Source organism: Danio aesculapii, unplaced genomic scaffold (assembly GCF_903798145.1).
Source record: "Danio aesculapii unplaced genomic scaffold, fDanAes4.1, whole genome shotgun sequence".
NCBI classification, from domain to species: Eukaryota; Metazoa; Chordata; class Actinopteri; order Cypriniformes; family Danionidae; genus Danio; species Danio aesculapii.
Window position 1 is genome coordinate 1 of NW_026613905.1, and position 9,545 is coordinate 9,545.

The following is a 9,545-nucleotide window of genomic DNA, read 5'->3' on the forward strand; positions in this document are numbered from 1 at the left end:
CACCGCTCTCTTCAGGTACGTCGCGCGAAACTCACCCCCACCTCTCTACAGGTACGTCGCGATGTTAAATTCTGTGCCCCAGTATACCTATACTTTGCCCAGTGTGGCCATATACACATCTTATTTGACGGAAATGGCAAACTGGCAAAGAGATGTTACATTTTTCATTACAATAAAAGGGAGGGTGGCATGTGTAATTTATTAAACTAACGAATCACTTATTTTTTCTTTCTTGTCTATTTCTTATCTTATATTTCTTTCACTGATGCACATGTGTATCTGTGATTAAAACCTCCGCCTCTGTAAAGTGCGTTGCGCTTTTTTTTTTTCACTGTGACTTGAAAATGCCTTCAGGTATGCGCCTGTGCGCGCACATTACCCATAGTTATCTTCAGGAGGTTGATTTAACTAACTCTTATCAGGTGTTCTGGAACCGACATACTCACAATAAGCAGGTTTTGGGTTAATCACCAAAAGTTCAGGGTTTAGCAGATGGTAAGTTAACCCAGCTTTCTGGAATATCCCCCTGGTCTCTAATCTGAGCTGCTGTTAACCTGCAATTTCTGAGGATGGTGACTCGATGAACTTATCCTCCGCAGCAGAGGTGACTCTTGGTCTTCCGACCTGGGGCGTTCCTGCATGTGAGCCAGTTTCTTTGTAGCGCTTGATGGTTTTTGTGACTGCACTTGGGGACACTTCAAAGTTTTCCCAATTTTCGGACTGACTGATTTTCATTCTTAAAGTAATGATGGCCACTCGTTTTTTTCTTTACTTAGCTGATTTTTTCTTGTCATAATACAAATGTAACAGACTGTTCAGTGGGACTATCAGCTATGTATCCACCTCACTTCTGCACAACACAACTGATGGTTCCAAACTTATTTAGAAGGCAAGAATATCACTAATTAAACCTGACAGGGGCACACCCTTTGAAATGAAAACCATTTCAGGTGACTACCCTCTTGAAGCTCATCAATAGATTGCCTAGGCATGAATAAAAGAGTGTGCAAAGCAGTAATTAAAGCAAAAGGTGGCTACTTTGAAGAACCTAGAACATGACATATTTTGTTACACATATATTTCCACATGTGTTAACTCATAGTTTTGATGCCTTCAGTGTGAATCTACAATTTTCAGAGAAGATGTGTCCAAACTTTTAGTCTGTACTGTACCTTGCAGAATATTTCATTTTGGGGGTCAGAGAAAAACCAAGCTCTTTTTTGTGCCTGTGGCTTTAAATGCAAATGATCAAATGCACTCGCTCTAGATTACTCATGTTGTGTTCCCTCATTTGTATCTTCCACTGGCTTTAAACATTTGTAACTTGCTTGAAAGGCCTGATTGAGACAGATCCTGCATGTTCACAGCACGTACGCATAATTCACGCTTATATTTGTGAGTTTGCATTATTGTATATAAATTATGCAAATGTTTCCCAGTACTGGGTTGCAGCTGGAAGGGCATCCGCTGTTTAAAACAAATGCTGGATAAGTTGGTGGATCATTCCGCTAAGGTGACCCCTGATGAATAAAGGGACTAAGCTGAAAGAAAATGAAGAATGAACTTGTGCTAATGCTTAATGCCACGTTTGCTGTAAACTGGAGTGATGAGGAGATGCAAGATGACATACTTTGCTACTTGTGTTTCATTCATTTGTACTTTTGTCTTTGTTTTCTTGCCTTTGTGCATGTCCTGAGGCTTAGCTGAAGACCTACATGGTGACATTTTATATACCTGATAAGATGCAGAAATGCCATCTAAAAAGGTGACCTGCTGTTTGTGGAACGTGACTACAGATAACCCAGGATTCTGTTTATCGAGGGTTAGAATGAACCAGGGTTAAACATTTGAATTATGAAAAGCCCCAAGAATACTCAGCATCGGCTCTCAGGATAACCAGAGTACAATGACAAACAGCGACAATTGTTAGTCATGTCATAGTGACCTGATCTCATATGCTATTGTTTTAGCACTTCCAATTCAGTTGACAATTGGAGAAATGACCAGGAGTTATAAACGGCAGAAAACAGTCGCGCTACTTGCTCTACAAACAAGTGTGTTCATGACTATACATACAAAGAAAAAAAAAAGTGAAAATTTGACTTTGCAACATCAAGCAGCATTAGGCATGGTGATCAGGTTAAATCATTCAAATGAATCATTGACTTCTGCTGTCTTCATTTGTTTCAGAAACACAGATTTCTTTACTATTTAAAACTGCATTTTTAGATATTTCTTTCTGCTGGAGATACTGTCCTAAAAAAGCCTTATATATACCTTAGATATACAAGGTTTTAAAACCTTCCTTTTCCAAACTGTGCTATACCTTGTAAACTGTTATCACCCCATGCCTAAGCAGCATAACACAGTATTTTGGATCCAAAAATTATTCTTAAAAAATAAAATTCAGGCAAAAAGATTCCAATGGCAGCGCCTGCTGGTACATGAAGTATATGGTCAATACTGACGAACTTTACACTCAAATGTTTGCATATCATCAGCATGCTGTAATCCATTTTTCAGCAGCAAAAGTCATTTAGACTAGCTTTGATGGCCAGTTGTAGTCAGTGCAATGCTAAACGTTATTGTTCCACTATAATTGTTGTTTTGTTTCACGTCGTCCCACAGCAACATCATATAGTTTAGAATACTGTACAATGTTTTATAACAATTAATTATTTTAGTGTCCATTTCATTCAGCATATTTAAAATTGGGGGCATCCACGTTTTCTGACATACTCTAAACCAGGAGTTTCAGCAGGTTTCACCAAGTAAAATGCAAGAATTTTATGACATTTTCAAGACAATTATGAATTAAATTTTAGACTCATAAAGGGAAAGGAAGTTTTCAAATGCCCCAGATGGAAAAGATTTTTACTTGCTCTATCAAAAAAATATTATGATTTAATACATTTGATAATACAATAATAAATGAATGATAAAAAATTACAATATTTTAGATATTTCTTAGCAAAGGATTTAAAATATTGTATGAAAAAACTTGTATCCATACACTTTTCCAAACATAAACTTTCTTTGAAAAATTTAATTAAAATAAATGAACAAATGTTTAAAAGTTAAAAGACTTTTTAAGGCCTAAAATTTAGATTTTGGAATTTAAGACATTTTAAGACCCCACAGAAACCCTGTTTAAACACAATAGCCCTGGTAATTAGTTATTATAATAATGATGTCATTCTAACTCAGATACTATCTGTGAGAACTAGTAACAACTACTAGAAACAAGTTTAAACCCATAAAGAAGTTGATAAAAAAGGGAATTGTGATTAACGTGACATATGCAAATGGAAAGTACTAAGCCAACACTATCACTGTAATAGCAGATATCTTCTGTGAGAATACTGTAGGTCAAATATTGTCAGCTCAGTTAAACTTTTTTTATTTATTGTTTTTATTTATTTTATTTAGCGCCAGTGCTCAAGGACGCTTAACAAACAGTAGGAGATCAAAAAAAGCAATAACCTTAAGAAGGTAGAGAAAATGGGAGACTAATAATACATAAAAATAATGACTAAAGACATGAGAACAAGTAACAGGAAAGAAGCTCATTCCTGTCTTTCAATGAGTGCTTATGTGCCTTTAGGAGAACTAGGCAGCACACTCAGAGCTGCAAGACGGATTTAATTTAGTATTCTTCTTATTAAAATATATCTGAATGAGGATCTCATGACTGAGTTGGTCTTTGAGAATGAAATCCAACCTGTTTGTTCCTGCAGATCTTCCTGTTTGACTCTGAATGTTTCTTCAATCTTCACATCTTCACTCTCCTCTTTAATAAACACCATCTTTATAACAGTGTGGAGATCAGTCGCTTCAGCAGGAGTTTTTCTCTGTTTGGACACTTTATCCTGTTTAAAATGATCAAAACAATAAAAATGTTCTGTTTAAATGAATAAAACAATGAGCAGAAACAAAATAACTTCTCTTCAACACTTGCTTCAACAGTTTCTTTACATGAGAGTAATTAACAAAAATAAATCCAGTAAGTTCAAAGCAAGATACAATAGCCACAAATGAGCTGATTAACCTAGTATGCTCATTCCTATATATATGGTGATGTATACTTAGAATGGAGTGACATTAGTACTATTTAATAAATCTAAACCTTCATTAAAACACTTATTACACACATTTCTGTTCAAACAATAGCCCTCATTGCTGTGAGTAAAATAGTACTACGTTGTAAAAGGGTTAAAATATTATTTTCAACAAGCAGGTACATAATTTAGCATAGGATGAAAAAAACCTAAAACTTTAATCAATCAGTTTATATCTGTGTAAAAGTTTTAAAACAAACCTTTCTCTAGTTGAATCACAGCATGGAATCACAGTGCAGGAGTGGCGCAGCCTTATGACGTCACACCACCACGCCAAAATAAAAGTCTTTTTTAAAGCTTTTTTGCCACTTACTTTTAGTCATGACTTATTGATAAATTTTTCCCTCGTTTTCCACTTTCCACTATATCTGCTCTCTCGCACACACACACACACACACACACACACACACACACACACACACACACACACAGATATTCAGTATTTGAAGCTGATCAAAAACTTTTAACATTTTTAAGACAATTTTGAAAAACATTTTTAATCCACTCTATGATGACTTGCATGTCTAAAACACATTACTTCCTATTAATATGACTCCAAATCTCCTCCTCGTAATTATGACCTCTTCCTTTCTATTTTCACAACTTCCTATCTAAGGTTTATTTTTTCAAATAATATCTGTAATATAATATATAACTTTATTTTACCTTTACCTTTACTTACAGAAGCATATAAAGGGGTAGTTCACACAAAAATTACAATTCAGCTAGAGCGGCCCACTGCATATAATAAAAATGCTACCCATCATCATGCCCTTGAATATGTTTACATAAGCACAAAAGCCATACACACAAGTCTTCACACAAGTAATCAACATTTTGTTCCAGTTCCTGCCTGACTGCTTGAATCCATAAGTGATTCTTTTCAATTTACACACCAGTTTCTCTTTTCTTTCCGATTTTACCTCATAACTAGGGCAGACAGAATCTGCGGACATTTTTTGTTATTTCTGTGGAGAATTTGTAAAAAATCAGCTGATTTATGTGAAATTATTTTGGGAGTATCTTAACTAAAAACTTATCACATGAAATGAAAAATAATAGTTTATATATATGTGTGTGTGTGTACAATGTGTGTGTGACATTGATAACATTCACATTGTAACACAAAACATAAAATAACAGTCAAAATGCATGAGTACTTTTGGGTTAATTAAAAAAAAAATTGTTTTAAAGCACCAAATCATTAGAGTGACTTCATGTAGGACACAAATGCCTCAAATGCAGCTTTCACATCATTGGAATAAATTATATTTTAACATATTCAAATGGAAACATTAACATATTAAAACGGAATCATTATTTACAAGGTTACTTTTATATCTGCATCTTTATAAAATAAAGCAGTCGTCTCGAACCTTTAAAAAATAGTCCATGTTGTCTTTATATTTTTAGATAGCTTCATTTATTACTGACTTTATGCGTTCAAAATATGTAATTATGCAGTTGAAGTAATATTGTGCTACTTTTGCTACATAGTAGATGTGAACTAGTTTTGTTTTGTGTTAAAGCCACAATGGCCATGCATGTTCATAACCACACTACTTTGTATGAGTGCATTATTGGGACCTTATAGGCACATTTTGTGCCTGGACTCAACTTAGTATTAGTGAGACTTAACTATTTTGTTAATTACTTAATACCCACAGAGCATGCTCATAGGGCATACTTCTGACCCAGATTCTGTGCCTGAGTATACCTATACTTTGCCCAGTGTGGCCATATACACATCTTATTTGACGGAATGCAAACTGGCATCGAGATCCTAAAGTGCAGTTTTCCATGCGTTGGCATCTTGTTGAAGGCATACAAAAGATCCATGACAAATGATTGGCAAAATGGCCCAGTGGCCTAATGGACAATGCATCAGCCTCCGGGGCTCGGGATTGTAGGTTCAAGTCCCATCTGGGTTGTCTTTGAAGGTGTCACTTCAATATGGGAGCAATGTTTGGTGGATGAAACATGGTAGCTGTGAAAACCTTCTTGAGATGTGTTTGCATGTCATTAACTTCCTGCATTGCCAAGCATATTACCTGTTATGACTAAAAGAGTAACGAGATACCTAACGCGAAAGGCCATTTTGAATCCTGCATGGTGCCTACAGAGAAGAGACTGTGTACAAACACAAAAGATCCATAAACAAATCTAAGAACCGAATCATTGCCGCTCCTTTTTTTGTCTGTATAATTGTACATGTTAGACTGATTTAGATCAGAACTCCACTAAATGTTCATTAACTAAAGTCCCAGCAAAAGCACTACAGATAGCACAGCTCTGCAGCTTTGTCTATGACAGGCGCAGGGCTCGTCCGGGATTTGAACCCGGGACCTCTCGCACCCGAAGCGAGAATCATACCCCTAGACCAACGAACCCTGTAGAAGCAGTCTGCAGTGCCACAAAAAATTCTTTGAGACTGATCCAATCTACTCTTTGTTCATTTTGTTTTTGTTACGTGTGTGAGCAACTCCCTGGAGGCAAATTACAGTTCACAGGCAGTGAAAAACAGCCCAGTGGAGTAATGGATACGGCACCAGCCTTCGAAGCTGGGGATTGTGGGTTTAAGGTAGCAACTGGGTTATCTTTGATGCAGTTCCTTTTAAGTTGGCTGTGCAAGACAATCCAGTGTGACCTTTAAAACGCTAGGTTCAAACCCTTAGGTCAAAAAGACATGACAAAGGAAAACTCCTCAGAGAAGCTGTTTTGTCATTAGGTGTACACACCAGATCGTCTGAATGCAATATGGCATAGGGATCCTAAAGTACTGTTTTCTGAGTTACAAGAACTTCCTGAGCCATACAACAGATATGACAATTGCTAGTATTGACCCAGTGACCTAATGGATAAGGCATCAGCCTTCGAAGCTGGGGATTGTGGAATCAAGTCCCATCTGGGTTGTTTTTCTTGGGTTACATTTAAGTTTTGTGAAACAATTCCGACTTGTTTTCTCAAAACTTAGGCGTGATGATCTGAGGACAATAGTTAGCTTCGAATTCTCAGACTTGCTGGACACTTCAAATAAGATTCATCCAATCTTGCTTCAATCTCACTGTCACGTTACAAACTTAAAAGTTTCCGCTAATCTTTGGCAATGGAGATCTTGACTTCAAGTACCCCGTGGCTTTCAACTAATGGTCTAATGTTAGGTGGATGATGATGAAACGCAAACAAGAAAATAGCTGCAGAAAGGGTGTGATATCAAGTTAATGAGTGTGGCCTTGTCTGGAATTTGAAACTGAAGACCAGTCACACCATACGCGAGAACCACACCCCGGGACCAATGAGACAAGCATGTGTATGATTGCACAAAGAAAATGTTTGTCCATTAGTTGCACACATTTTATTTGACGGAATGCAAACTGGCATCGAGATCCTAAAGTGCAGTTTTCCATGCGTTGGCATCTTGTTGAAGGCATACAAAAGATCCATGACAAATGATTGGCGAAATGACCCCGTGGCCTAATGGATAAGCCATCAGCCTCCGGGGCTTGGGATTGTGGGTCCAAGTCCCACCTGTGTTGTCTTTGAAGGTCTCACTTCAATATGTTAGCAATGTTTGTGGATGAAACACGCTAGCTGTGGAAAACCTTCTTGAGATGTGTTTGCATGTCATTTAAACGGTGCTTACATATAAAGATGGTGGGTTGTTTGAGATCCATAAACAAATCTAAGAACCGAATCATTACCGCTCCTTTTTTGTCTGAATAAGTGTACATGTTAGACTGATTGAGATCAGAAGTCCACTAAATGTTCATTAACTAACGTCACAGCAAAAGCTGCTACAGTTAACATAGAAACACCATTGACAGCACAGCTCCGCTGCTTTTTCTATGACAGGCAAAGGGCTCGTCCTGGATTTGAACCCGGGACCTCTCGCACCCGAAGCGAGAATCATACCCCCAGACCAACGAGCCCTGTAGAAGCAGTCTGCAGTGCCACAAAAAATTCTGTGAGACTGATCCAATTTACTCTTTGTTCATGTTGTTTTTGTTACGTGTGTCAGCAACTCCCTGGAGGCAAATTACAGTTCACAGGCAGTGAAAAACAGCCCAGTGGAGTAATGGATACGGCACCAGCCTTCGAAGCTGGGGATTGTGGGTTTAAGGTAGCAACTGGGTTATCTTTGATGCAGTTCCTTTTAAGTTGGCTGTGCAAGACAATCCAGTGTGACCTTTAAAACGCTAGGTTCAAACCCTTAGGTCAAAAAGACATGACAAAGGAAAACTCCTCAGAGAAGCTGTTTTGTCATTAGGTGTACACACCAGATCGTCTGAATGCAATATGGCATAGGGATCCTTAAAGTACTGTTTTCTGAGTTACAAGAACTTCCTGAGCCATACAACAGATATGACAATTGCTAGTATTGACCCAGTGACCTAATGGATAAGGCATCAGCCTTCGAAGCTGGGGATTGTGGAATCAAGTCCCATCTGGGTTGTTTTTCTTGGGTTACATTTAAGTTTTGTGAAACAATTGCGACTTGTTTTCTCAAAACTTAGGCGTGATGATCTGAGGACAATAGTTAGCTTCGAATTCTCAGACTTGCTGCACACTTCAAATAAGATTCATCCAATCTTGCTTCAATCTCACTGTCACATTACAAACTTAAAAGGTTCCGCTAATCTTTGGCAATGGAGATCTTGACTTCAAGTACTCCGTGTCTTTCAACTAATGGTCTCTTGTTAGGTGGATGATGATGAAACACAAACAAGAAAATAGCTGCAGAAAGGTTGTGATTTCAAGTTAATGAGAGTGGCCTTGTCTGGAATTTGAAACTCAAGACCAGTCACAACATACATGAGAACCATACCCCAGGACCAATGAGACACGAATGTGTATGATTGCACAAAGAAAATGTTTGTCCATTAGTTCCACACATCTTATTTGACAGAAGGCAAAGTGGCATATAGATCCTAAAGTGCAGTTTTCCATGCATTGGCATCTTGTTGAAAGCATACAAGAGATCCATGACAAAAGATTGGTGACATGGTCCAGTGGCCTAATGGATAAGGCATCAGCCTCCGGAGCTGGGGATTGTGGGTTCAAGTCCCACCTGGGTCATCTTTGAAGGTCTCACTTCAAGTTGGGAGCAATGTTTGGTGGATGAAAGACAGTACCTTCTTGAGATGTGTTTGCATGTCAATAGGCTTGTTTGAGGTGTGCCTCACCTTGTCTGCAGTAAGAAGAGGGCTCAAATAATACACCAGAAGTTGGACGCTTCCCAAATCTTGCTATTTTGCTGCCTGGAAATGTCACCAGTGGCGGAGATTGCGTTCGCATTTATTATCGCGGAAGACCTCATGAAAAAATAGTATAGTAATATAGTTAATATTATAGTAAATATTACAGAGTTTTTGAACATGTTTTTTCAGTATTGGGTTATGTTTATAGTTGTTGTGATACCAGAGCAAC

General features: G+C 37.8%; 2 non-coding genes across 2 annotated transcripts; one reads left to right on the forward strand and one right to left on the reverse strand.

Annotated features, from left to right (window-relative positions):
* Window positions 1–6,436: 6,436 nt before the first annotated feature.
* Window positions 6,437–6,508, reverse strand: trnap-cgg (transfer RNA proline (anticodon CGG)). The gene has a single exon. It is a non-coding gene; the product is annotated as a tRNA-Pro (tRNA).
* Window positions 6,509–9,121: 2,613 nt separating this feature from the next.
* trnar-ccg (transfer RNA arginine (anticodon CCG)) lies at window positions 9,122–9,194 on the forward strand. Its single transcript has one exon. It is a non-coding gene; the product is annotated as a tRNA-Arg (tRNA).
* Window positions 9,195–9,545: the final 351 nt, after the last annotated feature.